A 15,355-nucleotide genomic window follows, 5' to 3' on the forward strand; every position below is an offset into this window, starting at 1 on the left:
TGAGATCTAACCTTGCTAACCAGTCTCCCATGGAAAACCTTCTCAAATGCCTTGCTGAAGTCCATATAGATTCCTGATGAAGGGTTTTTGCTTGAGACATTGATTTTCCTACTCCTGGGATGCTGTCTGACCTGCTGTGCATTTTCAGCACCACACTCTTGGCTCTAATCTCCAGCATCTGCAATCCTCACTTTTGCTCCATATAGATCATGTCAAACACTCTGCCCTCATCAATCATCTTTGTTACTTCTTCAAAAAACTCAATCAAGTTTGTGAGACACGATTTCCCAAGCAAAAAGCCATGTTGACTATCTCTAATCAGTCCTTGCCTTTCCAAATACATGTACATCCCGTCACTCAGGATTCCCTCCAACAACTTGCCCACCACCGGTGTCAGGCTCACTGGTCTATAGTTCCCTGGCTTGTCCTTACCACCCTTCTTAAACAGTGGCACAACATTAGCCAACCTCCAATCATCCAGCACCTCACCTGTGACTATCGATGATACAACTATCTCAGCAAGAGGCCCAGCAATCACTTCCCTAGCTTCCCACAGCGTTCTAGGATACTGATGCCCCACCCCCATTGACAATCGGCATCTCCCACATTGTTCCCAGCCTGCAGTCCCCAGTCCCAAAGAATAACATGCCAGTTCTCCTTACCATGGCAGCTAGATGGTACTCCACCCTCCCACATCCACACATACCCACACACACACACACGCACGCATGCGCAATTGAACCACAGGACTAATTGGATGTAGGTTGGCTCGCTGAGCTGGAAGGTTCATTTTCAGATGTTTTGTCACCATACTAGGTAACATCATCAGTCAGCCTCCGGATGAAGCGCTGGTGGTATCACCTGCTTTCTATGTATGTGCTTAGGTTTCCTTGGGTTGGTGGTGTCATTTGCCTTGGTGATGTCATTTTGTATTCTTCTTCTCAGGGGGTGGTAAGTGGGATTCAAGTCAATGTGTTTGTTGAGAGAGTTCCAGTTGGAATGCCATGCTTCTAGGAATTTTCATGTGTTTCTCTGTTTGGCTTGTCCTAGGATGGATGAGTTGTCCCAGTCGAAGTGGTGTCCTTCCTCATCTGTATGCAAGGATAGTAGTGAGAGTGGGTCATGTCTTTTCATGTCTCCTGGGGCTATTTTTCTGCCGTTTGTCCATTGTAGTGTTTGTTACAATTCGTGCAAGGTATTTTGTAAATGACATTAGTTTTGCTTGTTGTCTGTATAGGGTTTTTCAAGTTCATTAGCTGCTGTTTTAGTGTGTTGGTGGGTTTGTGGGCTACCATGATGCCAAGGGGTCTGAGTAGTCTGGCAGGCATTTCCGAGATGTCTTTGATATATGGGAAGTGTTTCTGGACGTGTTTTGTCTGCTTATTGGTGTTTGTTGCTGAGAAATCAGCAGACTATGTTCAATGGGTACCGTTCTTTTTGAATACATTGTATAGGTGATTTTCCTCTGCTCTGCGTAGTTCCTCTATGCTGCAGTGTTTGGTGGCTCATTGAAATAATGTCCTAATGCAGCTTCGTTTGTGGGTGTTTGGATGATTGTGTTGTTTTCCTGTAGATGTTGGTTTGAAGTTCCCCATTGGCTGCTCGCTCTATCTAGAAATGCCAGTTTGTTCTTGTTTTCCTCCTCTTTAGTGAATTTTATGCCAGTGAGGTTATTATTGATGGTCTTGAAGGTTTCCTCTAATGTGTTTCATCTAGTGATGACAAAGATGTCATCCATGTAGCGGACCCAAAGTTTGATTGGATATTTGGCAGAGCTGTTTGTTCGAGTCTCTGCATTACTGCCTCTGCTAAGAACCCTGATATCGGAGATCCCATGGGTGTTCCATTGGTTTGTCTATTGGTTTTGTTGTTGAAGGTGAAGTAGGTGGTAAGGCATAGATCCACTAGCGTGTCAACATTGTCCTTGCTGATGAAGTTGGTGGTGTATGGTGTATATGTCCTTGGTTCTTCAAATAATGTAGTCAGTGTTTTCTTGGCCAGGTTGAAGTTGATAGATGTGAACAGGGCTGTTATGTCAAAGGAGACCATTATTTCATCCTCTTTTATCTTAGTGTCTTTGATGGTTTTCAGGAATTCTTGGGTGGAGTGGATGGAGTAGCGTGAGCACAACCAAAGCAAAACCAATGTAGTGTACAAAACCCCATGCAAGGACTGCACAAAACACTACATAGGACAAACAGGAAGACAGTTAACAATCAGTATCCATGAACACCAACTCGCCACGAAACGACACGACCAGCTATCCTTAGTAGCCACACACACAGACGACAAGCAACATGAATTGAACTGGGACAACACTACCATTATAGGGCAAGCCAGACAGAGAACAGCCAGGGAATTCCTAGAGGCATGGCATTCATCCACAGACTCTATCAACAAACACATCGACCTAGACCCAATATACCGGCCACTACAGCGGACAGCTCGAACTGACAACCGGAAGCAGCAGAGACAGGCCACTATAAATGCCGGAGGAAACAGCACAGAAGCGCTTCACAGGAGGCTCCCAAGTACTGAGGATGTCACCTAGACAGGGGACGAAACGTTTGCAAGACAAATTCCCAGCTCGGCGAACAGAACCACAACAATGAGCACCCGAGCTACAAATCTTCTCCCAGAAATTGGTTAGCTGAAAGAAGACAGAAGGTGGTGGTTGATGGGAAATGTTCATCCTGGAGTTCAGTTACTAATGAGGTACCGCAAGGATCTGTTTTGTGGCCACTGCTGTTTGCCATTTTTATAAATGACTTGGATGAGGGTGTAGAAGGATGGTTGGTAGAGTTATGCCAAAAGATGTTGTGGGTTACAGAGGGACATAGATAAGCTGCAGAGGTGGTCTGAGAGGTGGCAAATGGAATTGAATGTGAAAAATTGTGAGCTCATTCACTTTGGAAGGAGCAACAGGAATACAGAGTACTTGGCTAATGGTAAGATTCTTGATAATGTTGATGAAGACTATGGTAAAGGGCTTATGCCTGAAATATCGATTCTCCTGCTACTTGGATGCTGGCTGACTTGCTGTGCTTTTCCAGCACCACACTCTCGACTCTGATCTCCAGCATTTGCAGTCCTCACTTTCGCCCTACTGCGAAGCCTCTTCCAAGGATGCTTACCTTGAAGAAATTATTCTCCTTCTCTCTACAAGGGTCTCAGTGACTCTCTCTCCATCAATAAACCCCTCAGGTCATCTCTTCTGCCCTGAAGCTCTTCAGCCACGTCCTGAAGCAGACTTGCTATCACAGCCACATCTCCTTCTCAGTACCTGCCTAGGGAACTGAGTGATCCCATATGGACTCCAGACTACATTCAGACCAACACAATTTGGACTTGAGCAGGACAGCCACTACATACTACAAATCCGAAATGCCTGATGAAGGGCTTATGCTCGAAATGTCAATTCACCTGCTCCTCGGAAGCTGCCTGACCTGCTGGGCTTTTCCAACACCACACTCTCGATTCTGATCTCCAGCAGCTGCAGTCCTCACTTTCTAGTGTAGGTGAACAGAGAAATCTCGGTGTTCATATACATAGATCCCTGAAAGTTGCCACCCAGTTTGATAGGATGGTTAAGAAGGCATACAGTGTGTTAGCTTTTCCTGGTAGAGGGATTGAGTTTCGGGGCCATGAGGTCATGCTGCAGCTGGACAAAACTCTGATACAACCGCACTTGGAGTATAGCGTACAGTTCGGGTCACCGCATTATAGGTAGGATGTGGAAGCTTTAGAAAGGGTTCAGAGGAGATTTACTTGGATGCTGCCTGGGATGGAGAGAAGGTCTTATGAGGAAAGACTGAGGGACTTGAGCCTGTTTTCATTAGAGAGAAGGTTGAGACTTAATTGAGACATATAAGATAATCAGAGGGTTAGATAGGGTGGACAGTGAGAGCCTTTTTCCTCAGATGGTGATGGCTAGCACGAGCGGACATAGCTTTAAATTGAAGGGTGAGAGATATAGGACAGATGTCAGGGTAGTTTCTTTACTCAGTGAGTAGTGGAACAGCCTGCCTGCAACAGTAGTAGACTCGCCACCTTTAAGGGCATTTAAATGGGCATTGGATAGACATATGGATGAAAATGGAATAGTGTAGGATAGATAGGCTTCAGATTAGTTTCACAGATCAGCACAACATCAGGGGCCAAAGGGTTGCAGGTGAGTTCAATTTTTGTCCCAGCTTTTCCTCTATTAATCTGATGCAATCTTTAATCCCTCTTTGCCATTTAAAAGTTAGCCCAAAGTCTGAGGGATAATATTTCGTTGGGTTGACGTGCACAAGTTCTCCCAGTTGGCCTGTCAAAGAGATTTTATTTAAAGGCCAGCTGAATCCCACTTCACTTGCTGTTAGTCAGGAACATTCCCAGAGCCTGTGGTGGTCTCCTCAGTGGCACAGAAATGCCTGCCAAGGAGGACATCACTGCCCTCGGGTTTTTTTGATGTTGCCTTGCAAATGCTGCTGGACAGAGCCATTGAGAGGAGGTCATTCTGTTCCCAGGGATGGCACCAGGAGGTTGCTCAGCCTGGGTACAGATCACAACACAGGTCAGTGTCACTGACTCACCTAAGAAGGATGGCAAAAGTGCCATAAAGAAATGAATAATCTACTATAAGTGCTACCATCTTCAATCTGCTCTGTCTCACTCACAGGGTCATCTCTCAGTTTAACTCTGCCACTGCGCAGGCATCTCACAAATGGTCGTAACCTGCAGGCCTCAGTATGGGCTCACATCCAGCTCATCATCTCAAAGTACTAATCCTTCCTGTTCTTTGCAGTCCTAACTCACTAGACATAGTTCACGGCTTGGCATGGTTATGTATGTTTGCGAACTGCTCCTGAATCCAACGCCGTCACACTCAAACCTTCTCTTTACTTCACTTCAGGACCATCTGAAATACAATTGTGCTAAGAGAGACCAGACCAGCTGGGAGGTAGCCAGCAACGACAGCCATCATTCGTGAGGTGACAAAGAGGCAGAAATAACCAGCAACCTGTAAATAACAGTATACTTTGCCCTTCCCAGTTGAATGCATGAACTATTCTGCATCTTCATTAAGTTATTCGTCTTCTGCAAACACTGGTGCCACCCAGCATCAAGCCCAGTGCCAGAGTCTACAACAAAAGCCAGTGCCAATCCTGAGGAAACCCTGGCAAGGCATTCACCTGCAGCCGCTACCCAGCACCAAAGACATTTACCCACAGTTAATACCAGCTAGATTAGATTTGGGGGGCACAGTCTTGTGAGTGCATCATGGGCACATGTTCATAGTGGGTGAAGAAAGAAGTGCCTGTGTTCTTTCGTCACTCAGAGAATAGCCCGAGATCAACTTTTGAGCCCCATTGCAGGAGATGTAATTCTTTATGTGGCCATACATGTCATGCTAAACCTGCAGAGAGGGGGCAGGGTCTGTATGCCAGCATCCTTGATGGCTGAAATGAAAGATTGAAGATTCCACCCATGTTCTCACTGCTGACGTGGCTCTGGCATGCGAGTATTTGGCTGTCTCCATGGATAAAGCAGAGACTGCCTTGGAGACCCAGTTACAGGAGAACGCTCAACAGCTGCCAGAAATGTGCTTAGACCCATGCTGCATTGCTGTAGCCGTGGTTGCTCAGTATGGATGGCAAGGTAAGGGCAGCATGAGAAACCTCAACCTTACTCCAGGTTCTCCTTCTTCTCAGGGAGAAGAACCTCAACCTTACTCCAGGTTCTCCTTCTTCTCAGTGGTGCCAGCGGGTAGCCACAGAGAGCAGGGGAAATGGACAGACATCTCAGGAGCTAGGAAAGGTGCCCTAATCTCTCCCTTCTCTCTGCCAGTTCAGGCTGAGGAGAGTGACCCTGCAGGATACTGACGGCAGAGTGTGTCCAGCCCCCTGTACCCCACTTAGGCCTGTCCCTAGATATAGTGGAAGAAGAAAATCAAAGTCAAATTAGTGGCACGGACGTTCAATTATTGTATTAAATCTGCACTTTTATGAATATACATTTATTTGCACTGATGTAATATTTCGTAGTCTCATTATCCCAATTGGACATGGGATGTTTTTCTGGAGTGAATGCTTTGGAGCATCTTTCACACCGAAATAAGGTGCTGCCTTTCAATCATGCACCTTGGAACCTCCCTCCTAATGTGCAAAGTGGACATTGTCTCATCTATCAGGGAATTACAAACCTGTAGTACAAGGTGGGGATTAAAATCAAGCAACTCAGGAACAACTGATGATGATGATAAGGTCTAGGGAAGAGACTGGTTGACCCCACAAATGTTTTTTTACATTAGATTCCCTACAGTGTGGAAACAGGCCCTTCGACCCAACAAGTCCACACTGACCCTCCGAAGAGCAACCCGCCCCCTCTCTGACTAATGTTCCTAACACTATGGGCAATTAAACATGGCCAATTCACCTTACCTGCACATCTTTGGTCTGTGGGAGGAAACCGGAGCACCTGGAGAAAACCCACACAGACACAGGGAGAAACTCCACACAGACAGTCACCCGAGGTTGGAATTGAACCTGAGACCCTGGTGCTGTGAAGCAGCCGTGCTAACCACTGAGCCACAGTGCCACCCTTAGGGGAGCAATTGTGGAGTCTATCAGGTCCCTACCGGCTTCAGGAGGGAAAGTTCTGTCCCATGGCTAAGGTTCTACAAAATTTCAGAGCTTGAGCTTGGCAATGATCAGTTTACCCAAAGTGCAACACTGAAAGATGGGAATGGGTCCACACTTAGTAGCCCAAAGCACAGGTAGCACTGCCAATGAGGATGCTCAGTATTGCAACAGTACAGTGAAGACTCATTGCATTTTTCAGCACTGCAGGGAGAGTGAGTGCATAGGTGCATAAAGCACACTCTGGTAGTGTTCACCAGGAAGTGACCTCCTGATGTAACTTGGTACTAGGACCATTATAGTGCAAACATCCTGCAGAGTGCAGTAATGGAAGTGCTCGCAGTACCTTTAGCACTAACATGGGTCCAAGGCAAGGTTTGCACAGGCCCTTTTGTTTTCACAGTGGTGAGGACATCAGGACTACATTTCAAATGAAGAGTCAATACTTCATTGAATAGATAAATCAAACAGGAAAACTAATCAATCCTGGACATTGTGGCATACAGCAAGCAGACGGCTGCCAGCCAACTGTGTGAATGAAATATTAACAAGAACAGAGAAAGCCTCAGCTCAGCTCAATCACACTGGAGATAGGTAGCTTTGAGATTGTCTCCGGTCTCTCAGACTCAGTTGACCATTGCCTTGTCCTTGTCTCTTTGGCATCTCATCATTCTCATCTTCATTTTCTTCCTCAGAGATTTCCTTTTGTGTTATCCCTCAGATTGTACACCCTGACTGGCTGACCAGCAGAGCCTGGGCTGATTTTGCGTGACTTCCAGGCCTGGCCGTAGCTCAATCCTTTGACTGAAATGGCCCTGATTTCTTGATTTACATTGTTTCAACTGCCTAATTGATCACGACCAATGCTCCAGACTAGAAATTGTGCAGCCTCTGGACTAAGGGAGTACTCCTTGACTGAATGGAGTCTAAGCTTGGTCCAGTGAGCATGGTTCTCCCTTTTCCTTTTCACACATGGCCATGCTATTCAAGGATATGTGTTTGCCCTGGAAGTTGTGGGCACATACACCATGTCTGACAATGACACAGCACTATCCTCTATAGCAATAGGCATATTCCTTTCACACTGATGCTTCACTGTTTCCTCCAGCTATATTGAATCACACAATTGATTTGTTGCAGAAGGAGGCCACTTGGCCATTGTGCCTGTACTGGTTCTCTCAGCAATTTAACTCTGTCAATCTCCTGTCTTTTTCCCTGTAACCCCGCACATTGGTTCTTTTTAAATAATCATCTAATGTTGTCTTGATGTATCAATTGAACCTGCCTTCACCACACTTCCAGGTAGAGTATTCCAGACCTGAACTACTCCCTGTGTGAAAAAAAAGTTGCATTTATTTCTTTTTCAAAACACTTTAAAACCGGGCCATCCAGTTCTTGATCTGTTTATGTGCGGTAACAGAATCTCCTTATCCTTTGACCCTGCCACTAATGTCGTTAAAAACTTTTATCAAATTTCATTTTAGTCTTTGCCACTCCAATGAAAATGGTTCCACCTTCTCCACTCTTTCCTTGTAACTTGAAGTTCCTTATCCATGTGATCCTCTCCTGTACTCTCCAAAGCTTCATGTGGTGTGGTGTCCAGAACTGCACACAATACTCCAGCTGAGGTCTAACCAGTGTCTTATGTAAGCTCTCATAACCTCCCTTCTTTGGATCCTATGCACCTATTTATGAAACCTAGAATACAGTTTGCTTTGTTGACAACTCTCTCGACTGTTCTGCCACCTTTAATGACATATGTACATAAACCATGTGTCTCTGCTCCTGCACACTCTTAGAATAGTACACTTTACCTGATAGCATATTTTCATGCTGTTTATACAAAAGTGTATCACCTCTGACACAGGGTAAATCCTCCTGCCTAATTTAAAACCCGCAACACAGAAAAGATTTATCCCATGCAGTAATCTGTAAACATTCGAGTGGCCAAGAACTAAGTAAAAAATTAACAACTTTATTTCTTAAAGTATAACCAAGAATAATTAACTAATTATTCCTCCCTCTAACCTATCTTTACCTTCCCTTCTATAATACTAGTCCAATAAAACTCCCAAATAAGATTTACAGTAAAATACAAATTTTAAAACCAGCCAGCGGTCGAATCTCCTCTTTATCTTCGTTGATAGATTGGCTGTCCAGGTCAGTGTGGAAGTTTTTCTCAGTGCAAACTCCTTCTCTAGACAGGTACCTCTCAGAGAGTTCTGACTAGCAGTCTACAGCTGTTGGCCTATTCCCAACTGTTCAGTTTTCCCTAGTCGTACACCCCAATGCATTGGATGGTCATTGGCTTTTAAGATTGTCAATATACTCAATTCAAACTTGATTGGAACTTGGTATTTTTCAGGGTATAATTTAAACTGATTGGCCTAATTCGAATCTGTTTTGTCGTTTCCAGGCAACTAGCTACCCTAGCGTGTTACATTGTGTCTTATTGAGAACTCTTGGTGCTGTCACTGCTAGCTTTTACTCTCTTTAAGATACAGTACATCCACATCTTCAGAACACCTTACACTTCTCTGCATTGAATTGCATCTGTCTCCTATCTGCCCGCTCCATCACTGCATCAAAGTCCCTTTGAAGTTCTACACTGTCCTTGTTATGATTTACAATTCTCTCAGGTTCTGTGTCATTTGCAATCTTTGAAATTTTCACCTGCGGTCCAAGATTTAGGTGGTTTCCAGGGTCCACAGGGAACTGTATTACAAACATTCTTTCAGCTCAAAACATAAGTCTATGGTGTGACAATGTATCAAATGCCTTTTGGAAGTTCGTGTACATTGACAGTCTTCCCTTATCAACCCTCTCTTTTACCACTTTAATGCCTTGCCTTCTATACTATGGTGATGTTCACTGCCACAAGGTCTGCTAAAGCCACCTGTGAAGCTGGAGCTGGTACCCTTGCTGTCCTCCCGTTGGGTGAGAAAATGGGCCAGGAATACATCCTGCCTTATTTCCCCAGGAGGCACTACTGCAATTGTAGTGATTACAAAGGAAATGAAGACAGGACCTCTGAGAAGGTTTTATATAGAGGCAGCCCAACAGGAGGCAGAACAACAAAGTCACCAGGTTTCTGTTTGGTTTGTGCAGTTAAGTTTGTGAAGCATCAATCCATTGAGCAGAAGTTATTTGGGGAGGAGAAGCTTATTCTGGTCAGTTGTCTAATTAAAAAGGTACAAAGACACATCTGATCATGAGAAAGTCATTTCTCCATCTGAGGAAAGACTTCATTGTGAATTTTATGTTGGTCGTGAGTGTCTGATTTTTGGGCTTATCACGCTCACCATTTTTCTTGCCATCTCAAGGAATGGAAAACTGTTCCACATGTTTCGTTACGTTCCTGTGTGATCTATTTCACCATAGCTATTGAAAATTAACAAGGCCTAGCTGTGAGGGTGTGTAGGAGGTGGTTGTGCTGGTAGAAAAAAGAAGATTAATGCCTCTGTTAAATAGTGGACAGAAGAAAATCAGAGGTCTGCATTAAATTTTTGTTAGTGCACAACATCAGCAATAATTTCCCAGCTCATACATTTAAGGATAGTCTTCTAACATATTATTCAACAGAATAATTCTGATTAGCGTAATCCATTAATGTTTATTCAGGATGATTTTACCTGCTGGAGTCCTGGCCAGCAAACCATGTCAGCACTCTGGGAGATTCAGTCATTTCAGTAGCTGAGCTTCATTAATATGTTGTTGAAACCTTGATCCAGATTGGCCATTTATATACATCTAAGGTTTGGGGGAGCTATTACTGCACTGAAGGGAACCCAAGTCAATCAGAAAGCTCTATTATTCTCCTGACTCTAGAGAAATACACGTTCTCGTATCCCCCATCTCCTCCATCTGTTCTGAGCTGAATGGCATTTGAGGCTAAATAGTTTGGGAATAGACCACCAAATTGACCACATAGGTATGAAATTATTTTTATTTACCTGACTTCTGTTCAGTGAAAATCGTTAAAGTAGTCCCAAGGCTTTAGTTCAGCAGTCATTGATATGACCTCCATTGCTTCCAGCAATTTCCTTTCATAGCAGTGAAAATCAAAAGCACAATATATCTGTCTGGAAACATTCACTGTGTTCAACACAGCAAAGACATCATCAAGAAATCTGATAGGAGTGCTGCTTGTTGTATGGTATCCATTGGTAACTTTCCATAATGCTGCCTGGATTTTGGCCTGGAGGTGAGTTTTGTGCAGGTGGACTGTTGTAAGGTTAGGATATCCAGAAGAACAGGTTTATCAAATCAAGTATCCCCGCAGGATTTAACTGCAGGACTGCTTTAATTTGTTTCTGTTGGCCTCCTACCCATAGGCAGCCTAAGTGATCAGTAACCTTTTAATTGGGGAATTTGCTTCACAAGGCTGAAGCTGATAAGAACAGATATGTACATCTGGGAAGTGAAGGAGAATGCAGGCAAATAAGGGAAGTGTGGTGTGGGGTATTCTTGTCCACAAAATGATATAATATTGAAGAAGGGTGTAAGGATCTACGAGGGTTAAGACTGAAGAGAATCCGAAGCACCATGCACTATGACAATATCATTTGGACTTGGCAGAACAGCTTAGGATCTTGAAGGAGTCAGACCTATCATGTAGATCCTCCATATAATCCATTTAATAATGTCATTTATATCAATGTACCCTGTAACTAGGTGTTAACATGCAAAATACTACTTCGTGATCCATACAACGGCCTCTTCTAGTTAGACCAGTAAGTGGTTGTCCTCCACCACATTAGACCAAGCAGGCCCTGGTGACCTGTTTAAGGAGAATAGAGGCATCAAACCTACAACATGGTGAACTGGGTTTCGCTGCATCATGATAGGCAATAGTGCTGATTTAATTTGACTGTACATAGAACATTCTGGCAGCTTTAAGCAGCCTGTTCATACAGACAGACAGCAATAGGAAAGAGCTAAACATTTAAGAACATTGGAAAAGAAACCCTCATGATGAAATCCAACCAAGGAAGAATTTACAGACAATGACAAATGTAATTCAGACTTTGTAAAAGATGCAGTGCAGCCAGAGGGTTAAGAACTCCATGGTAAAGGAGAATTAGTGACTCCAAAGTAGGTACAGACTGCAGGGCATGGCAGTGGACAGTAGACACAAGTTTGAGTCTGGATTCAGCTGCAGAGCAAATGGACATTGGAAATTCTGTGAGTAGTGGTAAAACCCCAAACAGTCAAGGGGAAATCTTTTAAAAAGCACATCCCATCACAGGCTGAGAAAGCAAAGCAAAAAAACATACTTACAGCTCAGATCAAGTATCAAAGCTATAATGGGCAGCACCTTGTGGCATAAATACAGTGAGGTAAATTGAGGGCCACAAAATGAATTTAAATCAAGGTGGTAGGTCCTGGAACAAAGCAAAGACAAAATTAAAGCATTGAAGGGACATACCAGAAGGCCTGGTCTTTCAGAGGAAGAAAGTTACGAAACTTTACTAAGGCCACAGGAAAGGCAAGAGGTTCTTTGTTAAAACCACATTAAGGGCAGAAAGTATTTAGTTGAAGCATCCAGGAAAAGATACATGAAGGAACTGGGGATTAGATTAGAGCTACAGATATAGAAAATTCAGAAAAACTGAAAAAGAAGTTGGAATCATTTATTTAAGCCATGAATAGTGGGAGTCATTTAATATAACTGTGATTAAAGAGGGTACAATTAATTAAAGATACAGACAGTAGGATTAATTTAGTAAAGCTATTAAGGGAATGAGAATCATTCATTAAAGTTTCAACAGCAGGTTCTAGCCAGTGAATCCATGAAAAAGACATTTAACTATGAAAGGGGGAGTTCTCCATTTTGGCCAGAGAAGGCAGCCATCTTCCATTTTGGCCAAAGAATGACAAACGTTCATTACTGCAGGGGCACTACTATTACTGCAAAATAAAATCCATTTTAAATAGGGAAAGTAAATCATCGCATTAAGAAGTTTTGGCATCGGAAATAATAACGCCTAGAACATTTAATTTCAGAGATGGACCAAATAGAATACAGAACCGGATACCTTGAAGAAAACAATACCTAAGATACAGAATGCTTCCAAACTAGATGCTAAATCAGAAGTTGAACAAATCAATACACTTCTGAGTTTAATTAGGAATATAGCTGATTGTGTTGCCAAGTGGTAGAAGTGACAATGCTTACTTTTGATGAAGTGCTGAAAGCTTTTGAGAATTAATTTCATCTCAGAACAAGCAAAATTTTAAAATAAGTAACATTTAATGGAAAAGTTAGCATCCAGAGGAATCCATGGATAATTTCATGAATGATCTCTATGGAGTATTGGGAAAATATGACTATCATGATTTGAAGTCAGATTCCGTCCTTTCCATTTGGCTCTGCGTCATAAAAGCTCAACTTAGTAAATACGTCAAGAATGCTCTCACCATGAAGCTTGCCTTGTCATTTGGCTTATGTCATATGATTTGTTGGAGAGGGTATTTTGATCTACTGCAAGAAAAAAATGAATTTCTAACTCTTGAAAATAAAATAATCTTCATAGAACTAAAATCCAAACTTTAAAAGGTTTTTTTAATATTCATTTGTAGGATGTGGGTTCCGCTGACTGGCAAGCATTTATTGCCCATCCTAGCTGCCCTGAACTGTATGGCTTAATAGGCCATATTAGAGGGTAGTTGAGAGTCAACCACATTGCATTGGATCGAGTCACATGTAGGCAAGACCAAATGAGGATAATAGATTTCCTTGTAGGACCCCCATCGGATATTAATGAACCAGATGGGTTTTTCTAAAAAAATGGTAATGATTTCATGCTTATCAGTAGATTCTTAATTCTTCCAGTTTTTTAAAAAGTTCAACTCAAATTTCACCATAGCAGTATTTGAACCCAGGTGCCCAGCATATCAACTAAATTTCCAGATTAATAGTGTAGCGATAATACTACTCGATCATCATCTTCTCTTTTATATAGCATAGCATGAGAAAATATATTAAACCATTACATCTCTATACACCAGGAAGAGTCTGCATCTTATAGTCGAACAAGTTGAGGAGCAATAGGCTGACATTACTAGAATGAACCCATTCCCCTGGAAGCACCACTAAAATAAAACAAATGACTGCAGATACTCGAGATCTGAAACAAAATTAAAGTGTTGGATGAGCTCAGCAGGTCCAACAGCATCTGTAGAAAGAGAAACAACATTAATGTTTCTATTGCGGATATTAACTTTGTTTCTCTCTCTCCAGATGTTGTCAGATTTGCTGAGTCCCTTTAGCACTTTCTGTTCTTGTCCCTGAAATGAATAGTGTTCAGACATAGTTGCTGTCCTTATACCTCATGGGTCTATCCAAATATGTGTTGATTGTACACAGCTCAGTGAGCTGGTGGTAAGAAAAGTCCACCCCATGCTTATGAGTTGATGAGAGTTTAGCTAATCTATCCAAAAGCAGAGTTTCACAAAACTTGATACAGACAATCAATTCTGGCAGGTGCCATTGGATGAATAATCAAGATTGCTTACCACATTTGCAACTCAACAGATTGTCATTCGAGATCGATTCAGCTCCAAAGGTTTAGCAATGGACTTCATCTACTACTACTGAATTGGAAGTGAAGAGTTGAATGGTAGCCTCAGATGCTAACAGACACAGCAATAGCGGAGGTTTTATTAATAATGTGTTTGGTCTAGAGGTCATTGACCTGAAGTATTAATTCTGTTTCTCACTTAACAGCCTATCTAATCTGTTTAGCATTTCAAGTATTTTCTGTTTTTATTTCAGATTTTCGGCATCCACAATATTTTGCTTTTGTCCCTAACTGACCTTAGAGAGGGGCAGCACGGTGGCTCAGTGGTTAGCACTGCTGCCTCACAGCACCAGGAATTCGGGTTCGATTCCAGCCTCGGGTGACTGTCTATGTTGAGTTTGCACATTCTCCCTGTGTCTGTGTGGGTTTCCTCTGGATGCTCTGGTTTCCTCCCACAGTCCAAAGATGTGCAGGTCAGGTGAATTGCCCATAGTGTTAGGTGCATTAGTCAGGGGTAAATATAGGGTAGCGGAATGGGTCTGGGTGGGTTACTCTTCGGAGGGTCAGTGTAGTATTTGTTGGGCTGAAGGGCCTGTTTCCATACTGTAGGGAATCTAATCTAGATAACAGTGTGACTTAACAAGCCACTTGCATGCTAATGATGCTGTTTAGGAAAAGAAGAAGTAATGATGTATCCATGAGAAGCTTAATGGATTTCTAACTTATTTTTTGCTTTTAGTATGTATAAATTTACAGAATGTAGGACTGCTCATTAGTCAAACTACATTGTTGTGCACATGGAACATTTATTAAATCTACTAATGACCGTTACAACAGAGAAACAAGATTCAGATTCACTCCATTTTGAATCTGATGATTGTATTCCTGTGTGGGCTTCGTGTTTGTATTTAGGGGAGTTGGATAAAAAAAGTGGATAGAAAGGGATTCCTGCCACTCTATATGGCCCTGTTGTACTCCAGTTTAGTGTTTTTTCAATTATTTATGTTTAATCTGCAGGAATTAGATGAGGAAATATACTACTACCTCAAAAATATTCTTATATATATGTATTACTTCATGACACATGTTGGAAATGATTCTTTGATAATAATCTGGGGAAAGAACAACAAAATGAGGATTTAATGGTTAGCCCAATGAACATTGAGCAAGTAACTAGGAGTATACTGTTAAAAGGAATGGAAGATAGTT

The 15,355-nt window shown here is 42.5% G+C and overlaps 1 long non-coding RNA gene across 1 annotated transcript in view; it reads right to left on the minus strand.

The window, feature by feature from the left end:
- Positions 1 to 10,682, minus strand: part of LOC140483473 (uncharacterized) — a 53,954-nt gene extending 43,272 nt beyond the window's left edge. The window contains exon 1 of the long non-coding RNA XR_011961970.1: positions 10,577 to 10,682. This is a non-coding gene — a long non-coding RNA (uncharacterized lncRNA). The remainder of the gene's footprint in view (positions 1 to 10,576) is intronic.
- Between the last annotated feature and the right edge of the window lie 4,673 nt (positions 10,683 to 15,355).

Source organism: Chiloscyllium punctatum, chromosome 12, assembly GCF_047496795.1.
Source record: "Chiloscyllium punctatum isolate Juve2018m chromosome 12, sChiPun1.3, whole genome shotgun sequence".
Lineage (NCBI taxonomy): Eukaryota > Metazoa > Chordata > Chondrichthyes > Orectolobiformes > Hemiscylliidae > Chiloscyllium > Chiloscyllium punctatum.